At 46.1% G+C, this 8,107-nt stretch overlaps 1 protein-coding gene across 1 annotated transcript in view; it reads left to right on the top strand.

Moving 5' to 3' along the window:
• Window positions 1-730: 730 nt before the first annotated feature.
• SLC39A11 (solute carrier family 39 member 11) overlaps window positions 731-8,107 on the top strand; it is a 1,124,245-nt gene continuing 1,116,868 nt past the window's right edge. The window contains exon 1 of the mRNA XM_063961150.1: window positions 731-927. The gene's annotated coding sequence lies outside the window, so the exon portion shown is untranslated. The remainder of the gene's footprint in view (window positions 928-8,107) is intronic.

The raw sequence follows: 8,107 nt of genomic DNA, 5'->3' as shown, positions 1-8,107 counted from the left end.
GCCTGTATTTTCCCTACCACTCCCAGAAAACGGTCAGTTGACACCCATATACGGCTCTTCCTGTCAATCTCCTTGCGATCGGTTGTGCAAATGGATTCTTTGCTAGAAGCATTGCACAGCAACGATGCTGTTTGTACCCGTATGACGCGCGTGCACATTGCGGTGCATACGCATGCGCAGTTTTGATGTTTTTTTAACTGATTGCTGCGCTGTGAAAATCGGCAGCGAGTAATCAACTTGGAATCACCCCCATGGTTTTGCCCAACTGCTAACAAATTTGCTGCTACGATCAGGTCTTATTACCCCCTTTGTTAGCAGATGGGCAAAACCATGTGCACTGCAGGCAGGGGTGCAGATATAACATGTGCAGAGAGAGTTAGATTTGGGTGGGTTATTTTGTTTCTGTGCAGGGTAAATACTGGCTGCTTTATTTTTACACTGCAATTTAGATTTCAGTTTGAACACACTCCACCCAAATCTAACTGTCTCTGCACATGTTATATCTTCCCCCCCTGCAGTGCACATGGTTTTGCCCATCTGCTAACAAAGTTGCTGCTATGACCAGGTCTGAATTAGGCCCATAGTTTGCTGATTGAGACTGCTTTCTTCTCCTGGCATCCTCAGTGCTGATAACAGGAGATCCAGGAAGTGGCTGTGTGCTGGGGGCGTGGCTACAGTTACATGACAGGCCTGTGGGCTAATAGAAACAGTAGTGTTGGGAGGGTGGAACCTGTTCTGTGTACACTGTACACAGGAAGAGGAAGCATAAAGGAACTGTGCGTTCCATTTCTTTCTGTCCTGTGTTCCACTTGAGTTTGCTGCACAGTGTGAGAGCACACTGCATTCCTGCACCCAGAGACCAGCCAGAGGGACTATCCTGCCAGCCAGCCACAGGGACCAGCGTGTTGCAGAGGGGCCAGACAACTGGTAAGAGATCTTATTGCTAAATTCCCTAGGCAGGGTATTACAGGCTGAGTCTCCAATATGTACAATACATTAAAGGGTGTCTGTAATAGGTGCACTTATAGGTTTTAAAACATGTATTTCATAATATTAAAAATTACATATCCCGTCCTATCAGTGAAATACTAAAACTACAGAGATGTGTATAAAAATACTATACAAAAAAACCTGTGTCTGCTAATTTTGTCTTCTATTTGGTTAGTTTTTCATAACTAACACCGTACACATTCTATGAGGTATCAACTTAGAACTGTCCTCACTGTATAATTAACCACCTACAAGGTGGCCACGCTGTAGTCTTACAAAGGAGTATTAGTTACAACTGTCTTCAAGTTCCTGTATAATATTGGTCCTATAATATGCATCAGACAGTTTATATATCAGTGGGAGAGATCCAGCGCTACTGCATATGTAGGCTATTCATAAATAGGTCACTTCCGATACAGCAGATGTCATATCTCACAGTATACTGCTTATTAGGCTCATTCAAATGTACACAAAATGGATGGGATAAGCAAATATAGTGAAGTACTTTTTTCACATGACAAAAACATATAAACTCCACACAGATCACATGTATTTCCAGTCCCACCCCCCGTAGCAACCCGACCCGGCAAATTGCCGAGTTGGGAAAGGCAGCCTCTAGCGTCCAATGCCGAATCCCACCGGGAAGGACCTGTTTCCAATTCCCGGTGGGATCCGGCATTGGAGATGTGAAAGGGGTAATAGTATGCCACTTGTTAACATTTGTATCAATAAATGTTGGTAGTATACCAAAGATCTGATTGATCCAATTATTCTAAGTTATTTTAGGTATTATCACATTGTTACTATTTATCATCTTAATATAAGGTGCATATGGGATCCGGTCTGAAGATCGACAGTGTCTAGGTCGACAATGTTTAGGTCGACCACTATAGGTCGACAGTCGCTAGGTCGACATGGATGGAAGGTCGACAGGGTTTCTAGGTCGACATGTGCTAGGTCTAAAGGTCGACATGAGTTTTTCACTTTTTTTTTTTTTTTGGATTTTTTCATACTTAACGATCCACGTGGACTACGATTGGAACGGTAAAGTGTGCCGAGCGAAGCGGTAGCGGAGCGAAGGCACCATGCCCGAAGCATGGCGAGCGAAGCGAGCCATGCGAGGGGACGCGGTGCACTAATTTGGGATCCCGGTCACTCTACAAAGAAAACGACACCAAAAAAATAAATAAATTCCTCATGTCGACCTTTAGACCTGTCGACCTAGAAACCCTGTCAACCTTCCATCCATGTCGACCTAGTGACTGTCGACCTATAGTGGTCGACCTAAACATTGTCGACCTAAACACGGTCGATAAAACGAACCACACCCGGTGCATATATAGAGTCAGTCAATCATCAAGGTTTATAATATTTCATAATAATGTTAACATATCATAAACCTTGATTGACTGACTCTATTTCAGCACCTCATATTAAGATGAGAATAATTAATTACTCCAGACATTTGTTTTCATTTAATATCTCTCTGTCTCTGTCTCTCTTTTTCTCTCTTTCTCTCTCTCTTTCTTTCTTTCTTTCTTTCTTTCTTTCTTTCTTTCTCTCTCTCTCTCTCTCTTTCTCTCTCTTTCTCTTTCTCTCTCTCCTTTTTCTCTCTTTTTCTTTCTCTTTTTTTTTCTCTTTCTTTCTTTCTTTCTTTCTTTCTTTCTTTCTTTCTTTCTTTCTCTTTTTTTCTCTTTCTTTCTCTTTCTTTCTCTTTTTTTCTCTTTCTTTCTTTCTCTCTTTCTCTTTCTCTTTCTCTTTCTCTTTCTCTTTCTCTTTCTCTTTCTCTTTCTCTTTCTCTTTCCTCTTTCTCTTTCTCTTTCTCTTTCTCTCTTTCTCTCTCTCTCGTCAACCTACCAGGAATCTTCCTGGTGAACCCTATGGCCAATCCGCCCCTGTGTGTCATAAATTATGATGAACACAGGGAGCGCTTTGGATAGATGTCATTGGGGCACTTTTATTTGATGTGTTGTAGAAGTGATTATTATACCTTTCACTCACTAACAAATCCTTTGCCTGCTTGGCTGGCAATATATCCCTACCAGCTATTAGGGTGTCATTTATAATCAAGGGATCTCTCCCACTGATATATAAACTGTTTGATACACATTATAGGACCAATATTATACAGGAACTTGAAGACAGTGGTAACTACTACTTATTGGTGAGACTACAGCGTGGCCACCGTGTACAGTAGGTGGTTAATTGGAAAGCAGTGACTTTCCGGCAGTTGGAATCCCGATACAGGTGCCGGAATCCCGACAGCCCCGGAAATGCCAGCAGACGGAATCCCGAATTCCCACTGGGGGTGGTCCGCAAATAATAGTGTGTCGAGGAAGACTCGCCACCAGGCATGGAACGTGGCGAGTGCAGCGAGCCCGCGAGGGGACACGCTGCTGTCGCCACTGGGGATTCTGGCGTCTGTCTCCTGATCGTCAGGATCTCATACTGAACCCGGTTAATATATATAATTGTAAGGACAATTCCAAGTTGAATGCATACAGTGTTATTTATGAGAAACTAACCAAATAGAGGACAAATAAACACAGGTTTTTTGGCATAGTATTTTTATACACACTTTCTTTCTGTACTTTTACACGCATCTATCTATAATTTTAATATTTCACTGTCAAGGATGTGATATGTCATTTTTTTTTTTAATATTATTAAATAAAAGGCATGTTTTAAAACCTATAAGTGCACCTATTACAGCTTTTGTGTTGTACATTACCTAAACCAGTGTTTGAATACAGGGGTACATATATGGTTATACTGTAATGACTTATTGAAGTCCACTCTATCCATAAGAATATTCTGCAGTTATACATGTGCGATAGGAATCTCTCACATTTCTGAGTCTCCTATATCCAAAATGCTTGGGACTAGTAGTATTTTAGAATCGGATTTTTATATATTCCGGAATACTTGCATACCATAATGAGAGATCTTTGGGATGGGACACAAGTCTAAAGGGGATCCGGTCTGAAGATCGACAATGTTTAGGTCGACCACTATAGGTCGACAGTCACTAGGTCGACATGGATGGAAGGCTGACAGGGTTTCTAGGTCGACGGGTCTAAAGGTCGACATGAGTTTTTCACTTTTTTCTTTTTTTTTTGGATTTTTTCATACTTAACGTGGACTACGATTGGAACGGTAAAGTGTGCCGAGCGAAGCGGTAGCGGAGCGAAGGCACCATGCCCGAAGCATGGCGAGCGAACGCGGTGCACTAATTTGGGATCCCGGTCACTCTACGAAGAAAACAACAAAAATAAATAAATCCTCATGTCGACCTTTAGACCTGTCGACCTAGAAACCCTGTCGACCTTCCATCCATGTCGACCTATAGTGGTCGACCTAGATACTGTCGATAAAACGAACCACACCCAGTCTAAAGGGGGGGGAGGAAGGGGGGTATCCAAAAATATTGTGCTGGCAAAAACAGCAGGGTTTTAGTGAATTTTTTTTTTTTTTTTTATCCCCTGATTATTTTTTTTTCCCCGCACCTATCCTATTGTGATGTGCAAAAACCTCCCGTTTTCATGCAAAAATACATGGGGTCCATGAAAAGCCACAGACCTATTTATTTTTGCATCTGCGATCGCTGGAAAAAAGCCCACTTATCAGGGATTTGGCTTCGCCCTCCTGAGGCAGGTGAACCTATCACTAGGCCACTTGCCCCACCCTCTTACCTGAGTCATCCATACCTCGCCTACCTACTACCCTCAGGTCCCCATCCACATACTCCCCCCTCGTGTCATCTGTCATTCTCCCCTCTGCCCTAGATTGTAAACTCCTAGGAGCAGGGTCCTCCTCCCTCCTGTTCTCACAGCCCTCTTCTCTAGCACGTTAATGACAGCCTTCACCTACTCATTGGCCGGTATGCAGTTAAAACACCGCCCGTCGGGATACTGGCAGTCTCAATACCGACCCCGGGATCCTGACGGGTACTAAACCACCGCCGGAATACTGGCAGGGTAGGTGATTCCCCCTCTGTGGGTGTCCACGGCACCCATAGAGGGGAGTAGAACCTGTGGCAAGCGAAGCTCGCCACCGAGCTTCGTTGTGCTCGTCCCCCTGCTGGCATTCTGTTACATGAGATGCCAATGTTGGTATACTGACATTCGGCATCCCGTGTGCCGGCATCCCATACCGATTCCCATTGGCCATTTATCCTGGAATTCCTCTTGCTCACAGCCATTCGTCTCTTCCAGCAGCTCTTGTACTGCTATTTGTGTCGTCTAAATACAGGAGTATATAGGATAATATAGCAAATAATGTAACTTGTGAGCAGGGGGGGGGGGGGGGAGCCGACGGAGGTGGCGCTGGGAGATCATCTCCGCGCCGCCTCTACCTATCTAGTAAACGGGTCCCTGGTCGCATCGACCCGGGAGCCTGTTTACACAGCCACTGACCCGGTAATCAACCTGGGTATAACGCTGCTTTACACCCGGGTTGAATTGCCGGGTCAGGCGACCCGGAATTTCGGCTATGCCCCTTTCACCTTTCACACTGCACACCGACCCGTATCGACCCGGCAATATGCCGGGTCGATACCGGGTTATTTGTGCTGTGTGAAAGGGGTTTAAGAGAGGACGGGCCCATACGGAGGCTGCACACAGGACCCCAGCTCTAGGTACAACATTAATAGACATCCCTCACTTTTATTATTTTTATTACTAGATTATAAACTCTAATTCTGTTGTTGTCAATATAATACAATGGGTCAGCACTGCACTTGGACATTTACGTTATTATTGTCTCTGACAGTGATAAAAATGGCTGATAACTGTGTCTGTTTGGGGAATTTAATTGTTCAATCGTGCCCGATCTCCCATCTAAAGGGAGATTGCAGGGCGATATTTAGTTTTCATTCTTTATCGTGCCCACATCAGCTTTTTATGCGGCTAAACCCGACTAAACAAATTGGCATGATGCGAAAAGTCCCATTTAGACACCAAAACATTTTGCGCATTTCAGTGTAGCGAGCTGGGGACCCACGATAACAATTGAATCTCACCCAGTGAGTCTGAAATTTCCCCGTAACTTCTAAATATTTTCTCTGTACCATACCTTAAGCTATTGTAATTGTATTGTGGAAAGATCACACATCCTACTGCATATGCAACCAGTCAGGGAGAAGCCTCTGATAACTGGGAAGGCAACTATCTGGCCCACCTGCTGGATGCATGTTCTGATATGCATAATAATCTACTTTAATATACTGAAGCAATAATCACACATTCTGATACTCTATAAAAGACATCCACACGTGTTGAATCATGAGGAAACAGTGACTGAGTTTTTGTTTGGTGGACCTGTATCTTTTCAGTGCTGTTCTTACTATAGGAATAACTCACTGGCTTCGCCTATTATTTCTGCTTGCATCCTCCTGAGGTGGTGAGCAGAACTCTGCCCAAAGGTCTACTACTCTGCGCCTCCATCAGAGCTGGATTTAGGTGTTGGGGGGCCCGGGGTACTTAAGACAGGGGGGCCCTAAGGTATAAAATTAAAATCATATACATATACCCTGTATACATATATCAGTGCTGTAACTAGACATTTTAGTGCTATGTGTACGAAACAGCATCGGAAACCCCCCCCCCCCATATACAAAACGGGGCCAGTGTGCGCCGTAGCAGCATGTGCCAAAAATCTAAGGGCGTGGCTTCATGGCAAAGGGGCGTATCCACAGAGCTCCCTTTTACTCATTATGACAGGCAGAGCCCTCTTTTACACAGTACGCAGCAGAGTCACCCTTTTTACACATTATGGCAGGCAGAGACCCCTTTTTTTACAGATTAGGCAGGCAGAGTCCCCCTTTACACATAACAGCAGCAGCAGAGTCCCCCTTTTTACACGTTAAGCAGAGTACTCTTTTTACACATTACAGCAACAGAGTCCCCATTTTTTAAACATTATGGCAGGCGGGGGGAAGAGAGAGAGAGAGAGAGACTGACTCGCCTGCAACGACCAAGCATTCTTCTTTTCTTCCTGCCCTACGCTGGGGGCAGGCTAGGAGAGACGTCATCTCTCCCAGCACATGGGAAGGGAGCGGGGAGGAGCTGCAGCACTGCCCGGCTACCTAGGTAAGAAGTACCCGGGCAATGCAGCTGGACGCCGGGCGGTGACAGCAGGGAGAGGCGGGCCGAATCCCACAGTGTTGTGGTGGCAGCGGTGGTGACAATGGCGATGGAGTGGCCTGGCGGGTGTTGCCAGTGATCCTGCGCATTTGTGCTGTGTGCCAGGCACCACTGGCACACACCTAGTTACGGCCCTGATAGATCTATCTATCTATATCTATATCTCAAAATAATGTAGGATTCCCTAACATTCTCAAGAGCCCATCCCTCCCCCGGTTTCACATATAATACTTTACAGCTTTGCTCCACTGGCTGGCGTCCTAAGGCCGGAAGGAGTGTTTGTGCCTCTAAACGTTCCTCATAAACGGTGGGTACAGGAGGACACAGAGCACGGCAGGTACAGGATGAGAGGGTACAGGACGCGGGTACAGGAGTAGGGGGTACAGAACACTGGTACAGGAGGAGAGGGTACAGGACGCAGGTACAGGAGGAGAGGGTTTTGGACGCAGGTACAGGAGAAGAGGGTACACAACGCGGGAACAGGAGGAGAGGGTACGGGAGGCGGTTACAGAAGGAGAGGGTACAGGGTGCGGGTACCGGACGCAGGTACAGGAGGAGAGGATACAGGAGGCGGTTACAGGAGGAGAGGGTACAGGATGCGGGTACCGGACGCAGGTACAGGAGGAGAGGGTACAGGAGGAGATGGTACAGGACGCGGATACAGGATGCAGGCACATGAGGCGGTTAGAGGAGGAGGCAGTTACAGAAGGCAGGTACAGGAGGCGGTTACAGGAGGAGAGGGTACAGGATGCGGGTACCGGACGCAGGTACAGGAGGAGAGGGTACAGGAGGCAGTTACAGGAGGAGAGGGTACAGGACGCAGGTACAGGAGTAGTGGCTACAGGAGGAGGTTACAGGAGGAGAGGGTACAGAATGCGGGTACAGGAAGAGAGCGCATGTACAGGAGAGAGTTTCAGCACACTGTGCAGTACAGGAGGAGTGAGTGGGTCCCAGGAGAGAACGACAGCGTACGG

Source organism: Pseudophryne corroboree, chromosome 3, assembly GCF_028390025.1.
Source record: "Pseudophryne corroboree isolate aPseCor3 chromosome 3, aPseCor3.hap2, whole genome shotgun sequence".
Taxonomy (NCBI): Eukaryota; Metazoa; Chordata; class Amphibia; order Anura; family Myobatrachidae; genus Pseudophryne; species Pseudophryne corroboree.
Note: the sequence above shows the minus strand (reverse complement) of the source record. Positions and strands in the feature narration are given on the sequence as shown.